Raw genomic sequence first — 10,286 nt, 5'->3', positions numbered from 1 at the left:
CTTGTGGGTTTTTTTCTCCCCGAATGTGAGAGTGTGTGCTTATGTGTGTGAGAGCCCAACTGGGATGGCGGTGAGAGGCAAAGCAAAAGCTGCCTCAGCTTGGGGTCTTTCAGCTCTCTTTATGAGATTCCCCTTACATATTCATTCGGTTACGGCCAAACAATGGCCACGCATTTCTCCCTCTCTGGTGCCGATGTGTGTGCTAAGGGGGTTGCTACAGGTGTCGCGTACGCTAACTTTAGAGAGAAGATTAAGTTTTGATGGAAAGAGATTTGCTGTAGGGTAAGGGAATGGATTTTATTTTGGGTGGTGGAACTCGTTCAAGGGAGGTTTTTATCCGATCAGACAGGTACGGTATACAAGATTGTGGTTTGTAAATCTCAGCGATGGAATAAAGTTGTAGGAAATCTTCAAGAAAAAGTGCGAGAATTTCTCACCGTTCGGCGAGAAATGAATGAGGGATGGAGAAATTGTTTTTTCACATAATGTAATGGATCTGATAAATGAATGACCAATTGGGAATGGAAACAAACCAAAGTGCAGGGAAGCATTTTTGCAAAGTGTAGGCCATTATCAATCTATCATCATTGCTACTCTAAAATGACTCATCTTGAGTTTTTGTCTCATCTCATCTCATCTCATTAGCTACACCGCTTATCCTCAGTAGGGTCGCGGGGGTGCTGGAGCCCATCCCAGCAATCATCGGGCAGTGGGCAGGGGACACCCTGAACTGGTTGCCAGCCAATCGCAGGGCTTTTGGATGAATATACTGGAAACATGTCTGCCATTGAGTGTCAATTGGTGATTTGTTCTAAGTATCTACCGATTTTTATTGTCTCTGTCAGTGAGAAATTATGGGGTTCCCCAAATATTTTTATACTTTAATTTATTTTTGTTTTTTTTCTCTTTCTTTCTTTATTCTTTTCTTTCTTTCTTTCTTTCTTTCTTTCTTTTTTTCTTTCTTTCTTCTTCCTTCCTTCCTTCCTTCCTTCCTCCTTTCCTTTCTTCCTTCCTTCCTTCCTTCCTTACTTCCTTCCTTCCTTTTGTCAGTCCATTTATCCATATGTCTGTCTGTCTTTCCTCCCTCTGTCCTAACCCTGTCCCTCCCTCCTTTCCTTCCTTCCTTCCTTCCTTCCTTCCTTCATTCCTTCCTTCCTTCCTTCCTTCCTTCATTCCTTCCTTCCTTCCTTCCTTCCTTCCTTCCTTCCTTCCTTCCTTCCTTTTGTCAGTCCATCTATCCATATGTCTGTCTGTCCTTCCTCCCTCTGTCCTAACCCTGTCCCTCCCTCCTTCCTTCCTTCCTTCCTTTTTTTATTTTTTTCTTTCTTTTTTTTCTTCATTTCTTTGCTTCTTTTTTCTTTTTTCCTTCCTTCCTTCTAACATTCCTTTTGTCCGTCCATCTGACCGCCCATCTGTCTGTCCTCGCTCCATCCTAAACCCATCCTTCCTTCCTTCCTTCCTTCCTTCCTTCCTTCCTTCCTTCCTTCCTTTCTTCCTTCCTTTTTTCCTTTCTTCTTTCTTTCCTCTGTTCCTTCCTTTCTTCCTTCCTTTTTTCCTTTCTTCTTTCTTTCCTCTGTTCCTTCCTTCCTACCTTCCTTCCTTTCTTCCTTCCTTCCTTCCTTCCTTTCCTTCAGTCTTTCTTTCCTTCCTTCCTTCCTTCCTTTCCTTCTATCTTTCCTCCCTTCCTTTCTTTCTTCCTTCCAACCTTCCTTCTCTCCTTCCTTCCTTCCTTCTTTCCTTCCTTCCTTCCTTCTTCCCTTCCTTCCTCATTACCTTCCTCCGTTTATCCCTTCCTTCCTTTCTCCCTACCTGCCTTCCTTCCTTCCTTCCCACTCTAATCATTTTTGTGTTTCTTAGAAATTAACACAAGTACCCTCAGATTGTGGTTGCTTCCCTCTTCCCTCCCTTCCTTCCTTCCCTTCTTCTTTCCTTGCTTCTTACCTACCTTCCTTCCCTTTGTCGGTTCATCTATCTGTCCTCCTGTCTGTCCTCCCTCTTTCTGGCCTAAACCTGTCACTCCTTCCCTCTTTCCCTTCCTTCGAGCCGACAGCTGTGCAGATTACAAGCCGAGTTGCTGTAGTTAGGGCATTTGATTGGCAGTCAGGGGGGTTGATTGATAAGGACCCCCCTGCTATTTCACCGACAGTTCCTGTCAGAGAGTCTCCTCGCGTCACATCAGATGAATTAACTGCTACCGCTTGCTTCCACCCCCAACATACACGCACCGAGACACACGGTGGGAAAAGGCGCTTTGGATTCGGGAGCAGGGAATTCGATACCGTAGTACGCAGGAGAAGACAGTCAGTAGCAATGTTCCCTGTAATTTTCCAAGGGTCTGAGCGTTCACACAAAGTCGCTGAGCAGCGCTTGAAACAACAGTGAGCAACCATAATCCCAAGTGTGGCAAGATAATTCATTATCAAACATGTCCAAAACTTGACATTTTGCTGAGTTTCCGGCAATGCAAAATATTTTTTCTCTTTTGAACGAATTGACTCATGTACGATTGCAAAGGTTGTACGGCCCACAAACGTCGATTGTTCTTATAATTCTTTCACAAGATATCCATTTCTTTTTATTTCCTGACATCATTTGTCGCATAATATTAACATTTTTGGGGGCTTATTTAGTCGGTTGTAAGATACAGAACTGTACTTAATTACATTTTTAGTGGAAGTACAATGTTGGCAACACGATTCACTTGATATCATTGGAAATTATTTGAATGCAACACAAACTTTTTCTTCTTTTTTCTGTGTTTTTTTTCTACTTTTTTTTTAATTCCTTGAAAAAAAATCTCATTGTGTTTATATTTTCCAAGCTGTTACTTTTTTCTTTTTGTTCTCCATTTCCTTTTTTTCCTACGTTTCTTTCTTTTCTTTTTTTCTGGCTTTTTTCTTATTTTTTCCTTCTTTTTTCTCTTCCTTTTGTTTCTTTTTTTCTCAGCTTTTCACTACTTTTTCATTTTGGTATTTTTTTTTCTTTTTTGTTCCATTCCCCCAATCCTTTAAGTCATTTTGTGCATCATTTTACATAATATTTGGTCATGTTGGGATTAAAGAAGCAAAAACAACCCGAAGAGCCGTTTAGGACCCGAAAGAGCCGGTTCCTTTTAGTGAGCCGAGCCAAAGAAGCCGGTTCCCCGACAAACTCTACTAACTTGACTCAACTTCGTTCTCCTTCGACTCGACTTCAAAATACCGCATTTAGGGCACAACGTCAGGGGAACCCGTGTATTTTGACCTTCATGCACTGTAACTTTGACTTGAGTCGCTTCTATCGCTTCTAATATTATTATTATTATTATTATATTATATTATATTCTTATTCTTAATTAGTAATTTTGAGCCCTGATTTTTGTGCGCTGGCTAGATTTTCTTGTGCGCTGAGAATGTGCGAGCAGTGCGCAATTGCACACGCGCCCAGCTTAGAGGGAACACTGGTCAGTAGTTATATCGCATATGTCGAAACTCCTGATTAATACACTTGGGCTGTTGCGTTATGTTCTCAAAGATAAGTAATACTACGTTTCATTCACAGCGATTGCAGAGCTGATGCCAGACTGATGCATTTCTTTTGTAGTTCGAATGCTCGGCAGCTACAGAAAGTATACCCAGTGTTCTCGTTTCCCTGCGTCCCTGCGTCCTAGACGCATCATTTTTGTTGGGGACGCATTGTGTCGAATCAACGTGCGTCCCCAGGACGCAACTTTTTGGACACAAAATTGACATTATTACCCGATTACTTTTTTTTAACAAAGATTTACCGCACTCCAAACTTTTCGGCAGGCAGATCCGCCATTGTTGTTTTGGTCTCGCGGTTCGAGATTTCGTCTGCACGCCGATCCCGGCCAACGAGATCTCGTTGCTTCGAGATGACGTCATTGTTGTGGTGCTTTTCGTCGAGTTAAGGTGAAAATCAACACAAAATTGGTCATTTCTTCAGTGTCAGTAGTAAGTCGAAACATCATGCAGAAAGTGATAACAACGGCAATAATTCCGGCACGAAAAAACGGTGGAGAAATTCTTCGGAAGATCGCGAAGGCAAGGAAAACACGTGTGTTGAAGCTAACGATTCGACGAAAGAAAATAAACAAAAGAAAAGGACTTATCTGTCAAAATGGACTAAATTATATTCCTGGTTACGCTATGAGGAGGATGATAATGGAGGCTATATGTTAAAATGAAATGAAATGAAATGATCTGCATTTATATAGCGCTTTTCAAGTCAAAGACTTCCCAAAGCGCTTTACAATAGCGGCCTTGCAGCCATGTAAGGCGCTAACCTGCTTATTGGGGGTATTAGGGGTTCAGTGTCTTACCCAGGGACACTTCGACATGTAACACGGACGAGCCGGGATTCGAACTGAGATCCCTTGATCCCAAGACGAGCGCGTGTACCCAGCGCGACAAAAAAACTGGCTATGAAAATTCTGTTGCTGCAGGAAGAGAGAGGCAAGTATGAACAGATACAACATCAAAATGAAGACTTGTGTCATGGTCGCCGTGGCGACCGGTCTGCCCCGCCCCCTGGGCACCAGCTGAAGCAGAACAGCTAATTGCGTGGCTGCTATTTAAGGTTGGGCTGTGGGTATTGCGGGTGTTGGCTCATTACACCTTTTCTGTTCTGTTGTGCCTTGTCCTGTTTAGTTGAAGTTGGAGGAAACTTGTACCTGACCATTCTGAGTGTAAGAATGTTTTTGTTCTGTTTTGTCCCGGAGTTTTTGGAAAACTTTTATTTTGGTAAATAAAAGTTTTGATCGTCTCGCACTTGAGTTCTCCCTTTCTGCCTCCTGCCTCCGTTCTGGTCCGGTCTCACCCCTTCCACTTCGTGACAACTTGGCCATGCTTTCACTGCTAAAGATAGTTAAGTGGATGGCAGTATTTTCAGTATTTTGTATAATGTACAATATTGTGAACTGAAAAATTTGAAGCGATAACTGCTTAGTATTACCAATTAACTGTTATGATTAAAACTGAATGAAAATATAGATTTATATAATTATTTCAGCAATATTTTATTGTATAATGTACAATAACAGCAGCACGGCGGCGCAGTGGTTAGTGCGTGTGCGGCACAGCTCTGAGGTCGTGGGAACCTCCTGAGTGGGTTCAAATCCAACTCCCGGCCTTACTGTGCGGAGTTTGTATGTTCTCCCCGTGCTTGCGTGGGTTTCCTCCGGGCACTCCGGTTTCCTCCCACATTCCAAAAAACATCTATTTCAAGTGAATTGACCGGTCCAAATTGTCCCTAGGTGTGACTGAGCGAGTGAGTTGTCTGTCCCCGTGTGCCCTGCGATTGGCTGGCAACCAGTCCAGGGTGTCCCCTGCCCACTGCCCGATGATTGCTGGGATGGGCTCCAGCATCCCCGCGACCCTACTGAGGATAAGCGGTGCAGCTGATGAGATGAGATGAGATGAGATAATGTACAATATTGTTGTGAACTGAAAACTCTTGAAGTGATAACTGCTTTGTATTACAAATTAACGGTGATGATTAAAACTGAATGAAAATATAGATTTATATTATATATCTGTCGCCGATTTACAATTATAATATAACACTACATTTTGGGGACCCTTAGATATCTGTTGGGACCCCTAGATTTTTGAGCATGCGAGTCCCCGGGACCCATCACTTTTCACAGGTAAAATGAACACTGTGAAAGTATCTGTTTTCACACAGAGCAATTTATCAGTCCTGGTTTGGCTAGTGAACTCACTTGACCTTCTTGGAACATCTCTGACAGGACCTTTTACATCTTCTTATCAGCAGACTGAAATAGCGAGTCGGGTTGACGAGAAGATTGGTCTTGACACCTTTTCCCGTTCCACATCGCAGATACTTCTTAGGGGAGCTCTGTATATTCTCTCATTTCTTTTGCAGAGCATGTTAGCATGCTAAATTAGCAACTTAGGAATCGTGGACATTATTTGTGAACAGACAAGTTGACAGACCTAAACCAGCTTCTCCAGCTTCGGTTGTCCTACACTAATTTGGTTGCGCGAACCTGTGTTTATGATTGGTGGATGGGTTTTACGCTGTTTTTCGATTGGCTGCAGTGTAGTGCAGTGCAGTATAGTGTAGTGTACTGCAGTGTTGTGTGGTATAGTATAGTATAGTATAGTATAGTATAGTATAGTATAGTATAGTATAGTATAGTATAGTATAGTATAGTATAGTATGGTATGGTATGGTATGGTATGGTATGGTATGGTATGGTATGGTATGGTATGGTGTAGTGTAGTATAGTATAGTATAGTATAGTATAGTATAGTATAGTATAGTATAGTATAGTATAGTATAGTATAGTATAGTATAGTATAGTATAGTATAGTATGGTATAGTATGGTATGGTATGGTATGGTATGGTATGGTATGGTATGGTGTAGTGTAGTGTAGTGTAGTGTAGTGTAGTGTAGTGTAGTGTAGTGTAGTGTAGTGTAGTGTAGTGTAGTATAGTATAGTATAGTATAGTATAGTATAGTATAGTATAGTATAGTATAGTATAGTATAGTATAGTATAGTATAGTATAGTATAGTATAGTATAGTGCAGTGTAATGTAGTGTAGTATGGTATGGTATGGTATGGTATAGTGTAGTGAAAAAGTAGTATAGTATAGTATAGTAGATTATAGTATAGTGTAGTCACGTGTAATATAGTATAGTATAGTATAGTGTAGTGTAGTGTAATGTAGTATAGTATAGTATAGTATAGTATAGTATAGTATAGTGTAGTATAGTGTAGTATAGTATAGTGTAATGTAGTATACAGGGTTGGGTAGGGTTACTTTAACTGGATTAAACAGGACAAATTAGACGGGAGCGAAAACTGGAGAGAATAATAAACAGGACAAAAATAGACGGTAACTAAACTGGAAACCGATATTAAACAGGACAAAATAAACAATACGGGAACTTTACTGGACAGGAAATACCAACAGGAAACAGGACCGAGTCAGAACCCACGTCTTGCGGGCTAGAGGTTGTCACAAGCCAGCAACAGAAACAGGACCCAATAGGGTTCGTTTTACTCAGTTTTTTTTGAGAAAGAGAGCAGTGCTTGCTTCCACGATCCGATGATCGCCGGTCACGGGTAGCTGATGGCAGGAACGCGGAAGTGGCACTTCCGTGTCGAGTGAGGTTAGTCGTAGGCGGCGGGAAAAACAGGTCGATAGCTGGGACGGGGGAGCAAGGCAGAAACGAGTCCAGAAAAGAGGTCGGCAACAGGTATCAGGCAGGAAACAGGGCAAAACGGGTCGATGGCCGAGACGAAGGAGCAAGGCAGAAACGAGTTCAGAAACGGGTCAGCAACAGGTATCAGGCAGGAGAAAACAGGGCAGGAGAATGTCGGATAGTACAGAGCTTGCCTAGCTAAAAGCATAGGTTCGCAGAACAGTCTGACGCTGGTAACAGGGAGCCGAGGGGGGTAAAAAATGGCAGGGAGCCAATCAGCCGCAGGTGCCCCGAATCAGTAATTATGACAGAGGTTTGTTGACGGACTGACAAAGGAAAAATGAGAGCACTGAGCTTAAAAAGACAGAAAGCCAATCTTTCAATGAGTGGCAGCTGGCGCCACACGGGCAGGGCCAATTGGGCGCCATGGCAACCGTCACACATGTAGGTTTTAGATCAGATGAGTGGGTAATAATAGTCTGTAGTTAATAGTCTGTGGTCTGTGATTATGAGCTATACAAATAAACATGACTTGACTGGAATACTCATAGGTTAAAAAATTTGTATTATTTTACTTACCACGAAGCTCCCCTAGAGGGAGCTGACATGATTGTCTATTATTATGCTGTGAAGGGTAGCCCCGGAAAACAAAAACTTTGTGAGAGTTTGGGCAAAAATAAGAATTAAATAGTGCATTCGGGTCACTTTGAGTCTTGGTAGTTTGTGGTCTTCCTTGTACTTTGTAGCACTCGTTTGGGTTACAAAACACAATCTAGTGATTAAATACTACACAGTGTCCCTTTAGCAACGTGCAACATTAATTTGTCTCCCTCTAGGTCAGGGGTGTCAAACTCATTTTAACTCGGGGGCCACACGATAGAACAAACATTCTGTCGGGGCCGGACTAGTAGATTTTTAGAAAAAGAAAAAGAGAGATAAAGAAATAAGAGAAAGAGGGAGGGAAAGGGAGAGAGGGCAGGACAAAGAAAGAACAAGAGAGAGAGGGAGAGAGCGTGAGAAACAAAAGAGATAAAAAGTCGTAAGAGAGGGGAAAAAGAAGGGGAGCGGAAGAAAGAAATCCAAAGAGAAATTGAAAGACAGAAGGAGAGAAAAGAGGAAAGGAAGCGCAAAGGGTAGGAAGAGATATGGGTAGAAATAGAGAGAAAAAAGAAGATAAAAGAGGAGAGGGGTGGAAAGAAAGAAGGGGAAAGCAAGATAGAGAACGAGAGAAAAGAGAGAAAAGGACAAAAGGAAGTTAGCGCACTAGAAGTTAAAAAGACACAGAGAGAGAAAGCAACAAAGGAAGAGAAAAAGAGAGACACAGAGAGTGAAAGAGACAGAGAGAGAGAGTGGGAGAGAGAGAAAGAGAGAGAGAAAGAGAAAGAGAGAAGGAGAGAGAGAGAGAGAGAGAGAGAGAGAGAGAGAGAAACTGAGAGGGATGGAGAAGAAAAGAGAGAAATAAAGAAATACAAAGAGAAATAGAAAGAGAGAAAGTGAGGAGAGACAATAGAAAGAGAGACAGAGAGACAGAGAGACAGAGGGACAAAGAGAGAAAGAGAGAAAGAGAAAAAGAGAGAAGGCGAGAAAGAGTGAAGGGGAAGGAAAGAGAGGGAGAGAAAGAGAGAAATAAGAGCAAAAAGGAAAAAATACAAGTACAGTGTCTTTATTTCTTGGCACCTGGCTTTGGCAACATCAAGTTGACATATTTCAACCTGCAGCTTGTTTTTCTCTTGTGCTTCTCTCAGCGTTATTTCGCGGGCTGGATTCAATCCCTTAGCGGGCCTGATCTGGCCCCCGGGCCGCCTGTTTGAAACCTGGCTAAAGAACAGTTTTTCATGCAGAGTGATAGGAACAGAGATCACCATTCAAAAGTTTTTAGTGGTTTACATAATATAAGCAGTAAATTATACACATTGTGTAATTACTGTGCTATTCACAACGTATTGCTAGCTTAATTGACAAGATGTACATAATTCCATCTAGTTGGACAGCGAGGGTCTCGGTGATTTCTGGGGGGTTATCAGTCCTTCTCAGATACATGTAACCTTCTCTGTCGTCACCTGCCGTGATAGCGCCACCACCAGGGTGGAGCAGAGATAACAAGTAGGATTGACAGCCTTGTCTTTCCTCGCTAACCTGTCACAAAACACAGGCTGCTAACCTCTCGGACTATCTCAAATACACTTATTCTCTGGCTTGCTGAGTTCTTTCTGGGGATGAAGAACACCCCTGGAAAATGGGTTTAAAATAACTAAATTCCTACTAAACATGACTAACTAGCCCTGGTTTAAGTTAAATATTAACTTTTAGCATGTCCAAAGAAAAATTATAGTTCCATCTGGCTGAGCACGCCCAAAGTCTCTAAAATGTTTTTTCATTCCACTTAAAGTCATTAGTCACGGTTGCCCATTGCCCTCACTAGGCCCCGCCCCTTTGGCGCCAGCTGCGGCTCGTTGCCTGATTGGCTTCCCTCCTATTTAAACTCAGTGCTCTCGTTCACTCCTTGTCAGTCCGTCGATGAAATGAAATGAAAGGATCTGCATTTCTATAGCGCTTTTCAAGTCAATGAAGACTTCCCGAAGCGCTTTACGATGTGCTTCACACGTACCCATTCACACACACACTCACACACCAATAGCGGCCGTGCAGCCATGCAAGGCGGCAAGCTGCTTATTGGGAGCATTGGGGATTCAGTGTCTTGCCCAAGGACACTTCGACATATAACACGGAGGAGCCGGGAATCGGACCTGCGATCTCTTGATCCCCAGACGAGCGCTCTACCGCGTGAGCTAATGCCTTCAACAAACCTCTGCACTTGCAAGACTTGTATTTCACTCTTTCTCGCCTTCTCTCTTTTTCTCTTTCTCTCTTTCTCTCTTTGTCCCTCTGTCTCTCTGTCTCTCTGTCTCTTTCTATTGTCTCTCCTCACTTTCTCTCTTTCTATTTCTCTTTGTATTTTTTTATTTCTCTCTTTCTTTCTCCATCCCTCTCAGTTTCTCTTTTTATCTCTTTTGTTTTTCACATTCTCTCTCTCTCTCCCCCCCTCTGTCTCCCCCCCCCTCTCTCTGTCTCTCTCTCTCACTCTCTCTCTTTCTCTCTTTCTCTCTTTC

Source organism: Urocampus carinirostris, chromosome 13 (genome assembly GCF_059441175.1).
Source record: "Urocampus carinirostris isolate Australia breed hairy pipefish chromosome 13, RoL_Ucar_1.0, whole genome shotgun sequence".
In the NCBI taxonomy this organism is placed as follows: domain Eukaryota; kingdom Metazoa; phylum Chordata; class Actinopteri; order Syngnathiformes; family Syngnathidae; genus Urocampus; species Urocampus carinirostris.
The sequence above is the reverse complement of the archived record's forward strand: the minus strand, read 5'-3'. Positions refer to the sequence as shown.